At 36.5% G+C, this 8,109-nt stretch overlaps 1 pseudogene; it reads left to right on the forward strand.

Moving 5' to 3' along the window:
- The first annotated feature begins 5,648 nt into the window (after positions 1–5,648).
- On the forward strand, positions 5,649–7,510 carry LOC105988341 (annotated as a pseudogene).
- Positions 7,511–8,109: the final 599 nt, after the last annotated feature.

Genomic DNA, 8,109 nt, shown 5'->3' on the forward strand with positions numbered 1-8,109 from the left:
ATAAATATTTTATGAAATTAAGAAAATTGAAAGGAGGGGGTGAGTTGGAGGGATCGTAGAGATGGGGAAAGGGGTGCTATTGATCAAAATACATTATGTTCATTAATTGATTTGTGGAATGGTAAATCGTTTGTAAAACTACTTAAAGATAATAAATTCAATTTAAAAAGAAAATGTAATAGGATAATATTTCCTTTACCCTTAAATATCTGAAGACCAAACAACACTAGAGTAAACTTTTGTAAATGGTTATTCAGTCATCATCTATCAAACACATACTTAACTGGCGACTTAATTTGCTGTGTAACAACAAATATTTGTATCTGATGAAAAGGTCAAAAATATGTTTGAGGGACATAGACTACCTTGAATCTGAGCCAACAACTGAATGGTCATATACCTTGTACCACATACCAACTACATCTAAGGTACCATGTTGGAAACTTATTTAAAAGACAATTCTTCAATTTTAAGATCAGAATCTTGTGCAACCGCTCAGTAGATGAATGGAAAAAGAAAATATGGTATATATATAAAAATAAAATTATATGCTTCCATCAGAAAAAAATGACATTGCCCCATTTGTAAGGAATTGAAAAGACTTGGAAAGCATTATATTAAACGAAGTAAGTAAGAACTAAGGAAACATAGACTGCATGTTTTCACTCATTTGTGAAAACATGAGTATGACTAGGATGTTCTTAGCAGAGAACAATAGTGATGTAGACATGACCATATAAAATTATGTTTATTGAAAGGAACTCCAAGAAACGGAAGCAAGAATTTTTTAATTGTACTATTTGCAATTATATCTTTTTCTCTTTCTTTACTTCCTGCCTTTGGTTTATTACCTTTCATTACTGTTTTTATTTATTTTTTATTGTGAAAATACCGTACAGAGGGGTTACAATTACATGGGCAAGGTAATGAGTACATTTCTTATCAAGTATTGTTGCCTTCTCCTTTGTACCCTTTGTCTTGTTTATAAAGTTTATCTGATTTGGAGAAGGGAAGGGACAAAGGGTAAACCAATGCAACCGTGAAACTAACTAGACCCTATGTTGGAAATGAGCTTCACTACCTGGAGGGGAAGGGAGTTGCAAGGTGGGGGTGGGAAGTGAGGAAAAAAATGAGTGAAGGGCTAACACAGTTTGTTTTATACTTTTTTATTGTAAAAATACTCTACAGTTACATGAGCAAGGTAATGAGTACACTTCCTATCAATGAGTACATTTCCTATTGTTACCTCCTCCTCTGTTTTTCCCCTACTCTCCTTCCCTCCCACCTCCACTACTATACTCCACCCCCACCTAAATAGTAAAGTTCATTTTCAACATAGTGTCTTGTACATCTCATTGTTACAATGGGTTAACCTGTATCTCCATTTAAGCATTTTGTTTTTTCCCTTCCCTTCCCCAAATTAGAGAAGTATATATACAGGGCACAGGACACCGACATCAAATACAGTGAAAACAGGTGGGGAGGAGAATGGTGGGGGAGGAACGAACAAAGAAACAAAAAAAATCACATGGTACATTATAAATACAGTATAAACAATAGCAAGAAAAACAAAAAACACTTGTGAACACTGTTTAAACAGAAATATACTCATTAACTGTCTCATGTGAGTGTAACCTCTCTGTATATCACCTTTACAATATTTTTTTAATTGACTCCAGCAATCATCCCAAATTGCCTAGTGTCAAACTTACTCAAGTCAAAATATACTTGGAGCAAAATACAATGACCTCACCAAACACATATATTCCTACTGGGCCCCCAAGTTGTGTATTTATTCAGTCTTCTTATGAAGTAAATTGCATACACAATCCCAAATCCTAAAAATATCTTACCAATAAATGGTTAACAATCATCAAACAGAAAGAATAAGAAATTATCCCTCGGATATGTATTAACAGAAGAAAACTCTATTGGCGTTGATGTTTTGAACAATGAGAAAGGCCAAAAACTCAATGAAAAGGTACGTGGATAAGGATGCAAAGAATAACATATCTTCACAGTAAACAGTGTTAGGGGGCAGTGTTGTGGATGAGAGAACAGGAAGTGAGAGGATGAGGAGGGCAAGAAAAAAAGTGGACATATTTGCTCAGGTATATGAGAGAAAACCGGTTTCTAGGAGCTTGCGTCCCATTATCAGAGAACAGTACTCTCCTCCTGACAGTATCAATAATTGTTCACTTGTCACCCAGAAACTACCATAAATACAGCCATAGCTCATTAATCAGGAGCAGCATCTGTATCTATTCCTCATGCAGTGAGTAATGATTTAGCAACTGTGCATACTAGAATAAGGCTTGTGTGAGAGTTGGAAAATGGGGATGATGCTTATATCATTTTGACAGAAACTCCACCTTGTATGATTTATTTTATTCCCTGTAGGAATAAATACAAATTATCTCTTCTGGAGAAAAGCAAATAATGATTTTTCTGTCTTAACTAGTGTCCATGGCTGTTAATATTCTGGTAGCATACATTCGGTTAATCAATAAAACAACTATAAAGTAAATTGACTTTTGTGGTTTATTGAGGGGTTTTAATTTGCTTCCAAATTTATATCAATTCAGAAGATGTTTTAAGCCTATAACTTTTTAGTGATTGAAGACTTTTGAAGACTTTAGTGATCTTTTTTGTCCTATTTATGTGTCATGTGTTGTTCATCTAAACATAGGGTAATGAGTCAAACTGATTGAATTCAACACCTGGTCCTGTCACTCATAATTGTATGTCACTTCTTGCTTGTTCTTGTTTTTTTGGGGGGGGTGTTTCTTCAGGAATCTTCTTAGTTCAAACCTTTGATCCTATCATTTTCTTATTCCTTCAGTATTTTTGAAACATTTTATTGTTTCTATTCAAATAGTTGTTCCAAGGGATTTCCATTTAGCGTGTGACTTTACGTATAAAATTCATCTGTGTCAGAATCACCCTTACCATTATGCCCTTCATCTGTAACATCTTATCCCTCCCTCAAGCTTTCTACTTCAATTTTCATGTACACATATTAAATATTTTGGCTACATTCGCTCACATTTTTTTCATTTGTTTGCTCCCTCCTCCTTCAGTCTGTACTTCTCCTTATTTGCATATTTTAAAATTGGTCTGTTTCTCCCATCAGCTATACTCATTTTTGCTCCAGTTCCCATGACTACATTGCTCATCTGTTTTGATTCACTCAATGGGGCTTCTTGAGTGACCTGTGATCTGTGTTTCTTCAATTCCCTTTCCCAGTCCAAACTGGCTGCTTCTTATTCTTCATATTCTTTCTTAGCCACACTTTCATAATATAATCCATGATATATCCCCTTAGTTTATATTCAAGAATCTATATATTGTACTCCTCTCCTGAAGATAATCTTGACTGACTTGTATCCTAAATCTGTCACAGATGGAAGTCTCTCTATGAGGAACCTTGGAGGAGACTTGGGGGAAAAAAAGATGTTTATTCAGAGATCTGTGCCTGTGAATGGAAAGGAGAAAAAAATCAGTGATTAAGAAGGGAGGAAAATTGTTGTAGGAAGCATCATGTCCAAGCAATTGCTAATTGGTATCTCCAGTGTCTAGCTCATTAGGATGTAACCATTTGAGTCAGAATATCCTGGCCTTTCTTTTCCTTTTCATAGTCTCCAAGTATGCATAGTTTGGGGAAAGGCTTGACTACGTATAAGTAGAATTTTTTCAAGTGAACAGACTTTACATGAATATAATTTGAAGTCTTTCTATACACTGCTATTTTCTTTGAAGAGAAATGTGAGAAATTTTCCAAAAATGATCAGTGGATCAACAGTGTTGGAGACAGGTCTGTGGTAGTAACAGCTTAGAAATGCAAGACACTAACTTTGACCCACAGTACTACAAAAAGAAAAAAAGAGAGAAAGGAACGAAGGAAGGGAAGGAAGAAAGAGAAAAAGAAAGAAAGGAAAGAAGGACAGCAAGAAAGCAAGAAAGCCAGAAAGCAAGAAAGAAAGAAAGAAAGAAAGAAAGAAAGAAAGAAAGAAAGAAAGAAAGAAAGAAAGAAAGAAAGAAAAAAAGGAAGGAAGGAAGAAAGAAAGAAAGAGAAAGAAAGAAAAAGAGAAAGAAAGAAAGAAAGAAAGAGAAGGAAAGAGGAAAGGAAGAAAGGAAGAAAGAGAGAGAAAGAAAGAAAGGAAGGAAGGAAGGAAGGTAGGAAGGAAGGAAGGAAGGAAGAAAGAAAGAAAAAAACTTAATGTCCTTTAAATTTCTAGTCAGGAGCTTCAAGTTCAAACATTTCCTACAACTGGAATAGAAGCTCTTTCCCTTTTGCCATCAATAACTCAAATCACATGACTGAAGATTCTTTGAAAGTAGCCCATAAATATCATTAAATTATACTTATGTCAATTAGTAGTTACTTTAGAGACAAGAGGGAATGAGGAATTTCTTAGTAAATAGTATTTTAATGTGCCTTCGTCATATTTTAATCTATAGGCATCTATATTTTGTAGAATACTGTTCTCACATTAGAGGATAAATTTTTTTCTTTCTTTTTTGTGCTCTTGCCATATTTCAATAACAAGCAAATTTACCTTTTATAGAACAATCCAATAAGAAAATGACAAAAGAAAAAAAGAAGTGTTCCTGGTAAAGACTGCTTTATGAAAATAGGTGTTGCAAAAGCATACTTTAAACATATTCTAATCAATTGTGTTATCTACAAAGATCCAATTGGCACCATTCAGTAATAAAACAACTGCTAAAGCATTCAGTTTTTCTGAGAGCTTTGAATTGTTATGCATATGGCCAGTAAATATCCTTTGAGGTTTAAATAATGTAATCCAATACTTGTGGGATTCATAAACAGAGACACAACTACAATATGTATAACCACTATATATTGTACATTGAATGTGGTTGATGGGTACATTTTGGAAAAATTTGTAACTCCAATAGAATCTAAAACTGTGATATTGGTTAAGATTGTTTGTCTTTCCAAAATATTGAATGAAACCTATCAGTCTATATAAATCTTTTAGCCTAATCATATAAAACAGTGCCTTCAAAATATTTTTATTCCATAGGTATACAATTACATTATACAGGCCGGTGCCGGTGGCTCACGCCTGTAATCCTAGCTACTCAGGAGGCTGAGATCTGAGGATCGTAGTTCAAAGACAGCCCTGGCAGGAAAGTCCATGAAACTCTTCTCTCCAATAAACTACTCAGAATACCATAAGTGGTGCTGTGACTCAAGGGGTAGAGCACTCATCTTGAGCTGAAGATCTGAGAGACAGTGCCCAGGCCCAGAGTTAAAGCCCATGACCGACAAAAAATAAAATTAAATAGGTAAATAAATAAAATTACATTATACATATTTTTGTAAATAACTAACAGTATATTGTTAAAGAAATAAGCCTATAGTAAGTAAATACTTAAAAATCTTGAAAAGCTGAAAATTCTTGAATTCAAATTTTTACTCAGAGTAAAAAAGTTGTCAAGTAATTATGAGAAAAATGGTAGGAAAAGTAGCTAATTTATATAGCTTTTAAAAGCTCATAAGTATTTATAGAGAATTCATAGAGTACTTAGGAAAACTTCCTTCTAACAGAACAAATGAACAAATTGAATAACAAAATTATTTTTTCAAAAGTTCAGAATTGCGGCCGCTGCCACCGCCGCGCGGGTGGTAGGGCAGAGGTCACTCCGAAGGGCGGCAGGCGGGTGGCCATGCAGGGGCAGCGAGCGCGTTTTCATAGTTCCTGGCCAACATAGAAATGTGGAGTATCTTGGCTGAATCTTCATGAAGGCAAGACCATCATGGTTCTGCCACTACAGGACTGTGAGCAGCATTGCTTCTGCAACAAAGCCTTGAGTCATTGCATCTTGGGAAGAGATGGCTGCTTCCTGGGGCACTATCATTTTCATGCTGGTGATACCCTGTGTTTGCAGTACTGTCTTCTACAGAGACCAGCAGACATGGTTTGAGGGTGTCTTCCTGTCTTCTATGTGCCCCATCAATGTCAGTGCCAGCACCTTGGATGGAATTATGTTTGATGCAGGGAGCACTGGAACTCGAATTCATGTTTACACATTCGTGCAGAAAATGCCAGGACAGCTTCCAGTTCTGGAAGGAGAAATTTTTGATTCTGTGAAGCCAGGACTTTCTGCTTTTGTAGATCAACCTAAGCAGGCTGCTGAGACTGTTAAAGGGCTCTTTAAGTTGGCCAAAGATTCAATCCCTCGAAGTCACTGGGAAAGGACACCAGTGGTCCTGAAGGCCACAGCAGGATGACGCTTACTGCCTGAAAAGAAAGCCCAAGCTCTACTATTTGAGGTAGAAGAGATCTTCAAGAAGTCACCATTCCTGGTCCCAGATGACAGTGTAGCGTCTTGGATGGATCCTACGAAGGCATATTAGCCTGGGTTACTGTGAATTTCCCAACAGGTCAGCTGCATGGCCATGACCAGGAGACCATGGGGACCCTGGACTTGGGGGGAGCCTCTACCCAAATTACATTCTTGCCCCATTTGGAGAAAACCCTGGTACACACCCCTCAAGGCTACCTAACTTCCTTTGAGATGTTTAACAGCACTTTTAATCTCTATACACATAGTTAACTTGGGATTTGGATTGAAAGCTGCAAGACTAGCAACACTGGGAGCCCTGGAGACAGAAGGGATTGAAGGACATACTTTTCGAAGTGCCTGTTTACCAAGGTGGTTGGAAGCAGAGTGGATTTTTGGGGGGGGTGAAATACCAGTAAGGTGGCAGCCAAGACGGGGTGATGGGCTTTGAGCCCTGCTACACTGAAGTGCTGAGAGTGGTGCAAGGCAGACTTCATCAGCCAGAGGGGATCAAGAGAAAATCCTTCTATGCCTTCTCTTACTATTATGATCGAGCTGCTGACACACACATGATTGATTATGAAAAAGGAGGTGTTTTAAAAGTTGAAGATATTGAAAGAAAAGCCAGAGAAGTTTGTGACAACCTGGAAAGCTTTCTGTCAGGCAGTCCTTTCCTGAGCATGGATCTCAGCTACATCACAGCCTTGTTAAAAGATGGTTTTGGCTTTGCAGACAGCACTCTCTTACAGCTCACAAAAAAAGTGAACAACATAGACACCAGCTGGGCCTTGGGGGCCACCTTTCACCTGTTGCAGTCTCTGGGCATCTTCCACTGAGGCCAAATCCCCTCAAGTCTGTATTCACTCTTTTTAAGGGGAGGAGAGAAGACGCAATTCAGTTTCCAGGCTAGTGTGAGGATAGCCCGTACTAAAGCTCAGAAACTGGTTTTATGAAGAAGGGGCGTTTTATACATGGATTGTGCCCTGGAGCCTAGAGATTTAGGTTTAATTTTATACATCTAATGTGAATTGTTACCTAACCACATTGGGGTACATTGCTGGCACTAGAGTCTTGATTCTTTGTGTGCTACAAAGAATCTGTGAGAAAAAAAACAAAACAAAACAAAAAACAACTTTGGAACTCACTTAGCCTTGGAGAACTCAGGGTCCGGTTCCCTGGGAACCAAAGAAAAATCTCATTCGAACCCTTATAGTGCTTCCTTCTTTTGAACATTTAAATTGTCCTCTTAGATGCAAAATTAGTTCAATCACATGACCGATCAATATAAGTATATATTTTTCTTGAACCTCCATTGTCTGTATCCCCTTAAGAGAAAAAAAAAACTGGAAAAAAAAAGTTCAGAAGTGCTGACAGCTGAGACTTTCAGAAAACTGAAGTTTCACCATATTTTTCTTGTTTTGCTCTTAAGAAAACATTTCCAAAGAAATAATATACTCTGTGTATATGAGCAATATTTATATTAATATTATAATACATTGAAAATAATATATTTATTTTAGAACAATATGTATTACCATTATTTGTATATGTATTTATGTCTGTTCTGCATTTGAATTAACTGATATCTTAAAATTCACAATAAAATTCTGTGAACTAATTAGTACATCTATTATTATTTCAAAAAGTAAAAATCACATATAGCTCTAACAGGTGTATTCAAGAAAAAATGCCTACATAAATATCATTCAAAATATTGCTTCAATAAAATTTTAGCCCAAAGACTATGAACATACATTAAAAAAACAGTAGCAACACATATGCTCTATCAGAAAA

This window comes from Dipodomys ordii, unplaced genomic scaffold, assembly GCF_000151885.1.
Source record: "Dipodomys ordii isolate 6190 unplaced genomic scaffold, Dord_2.0 Scaffold48, whole genome shotgun sequence".
In the NCBI taxonomy this organism is placed as follows: domain Eukaryota; kingdom Metazoa; phylum Chordata; class Mammalia; order Rodentia; family Heteromyidae; genus Dipodomys; species Dipodomys ordii.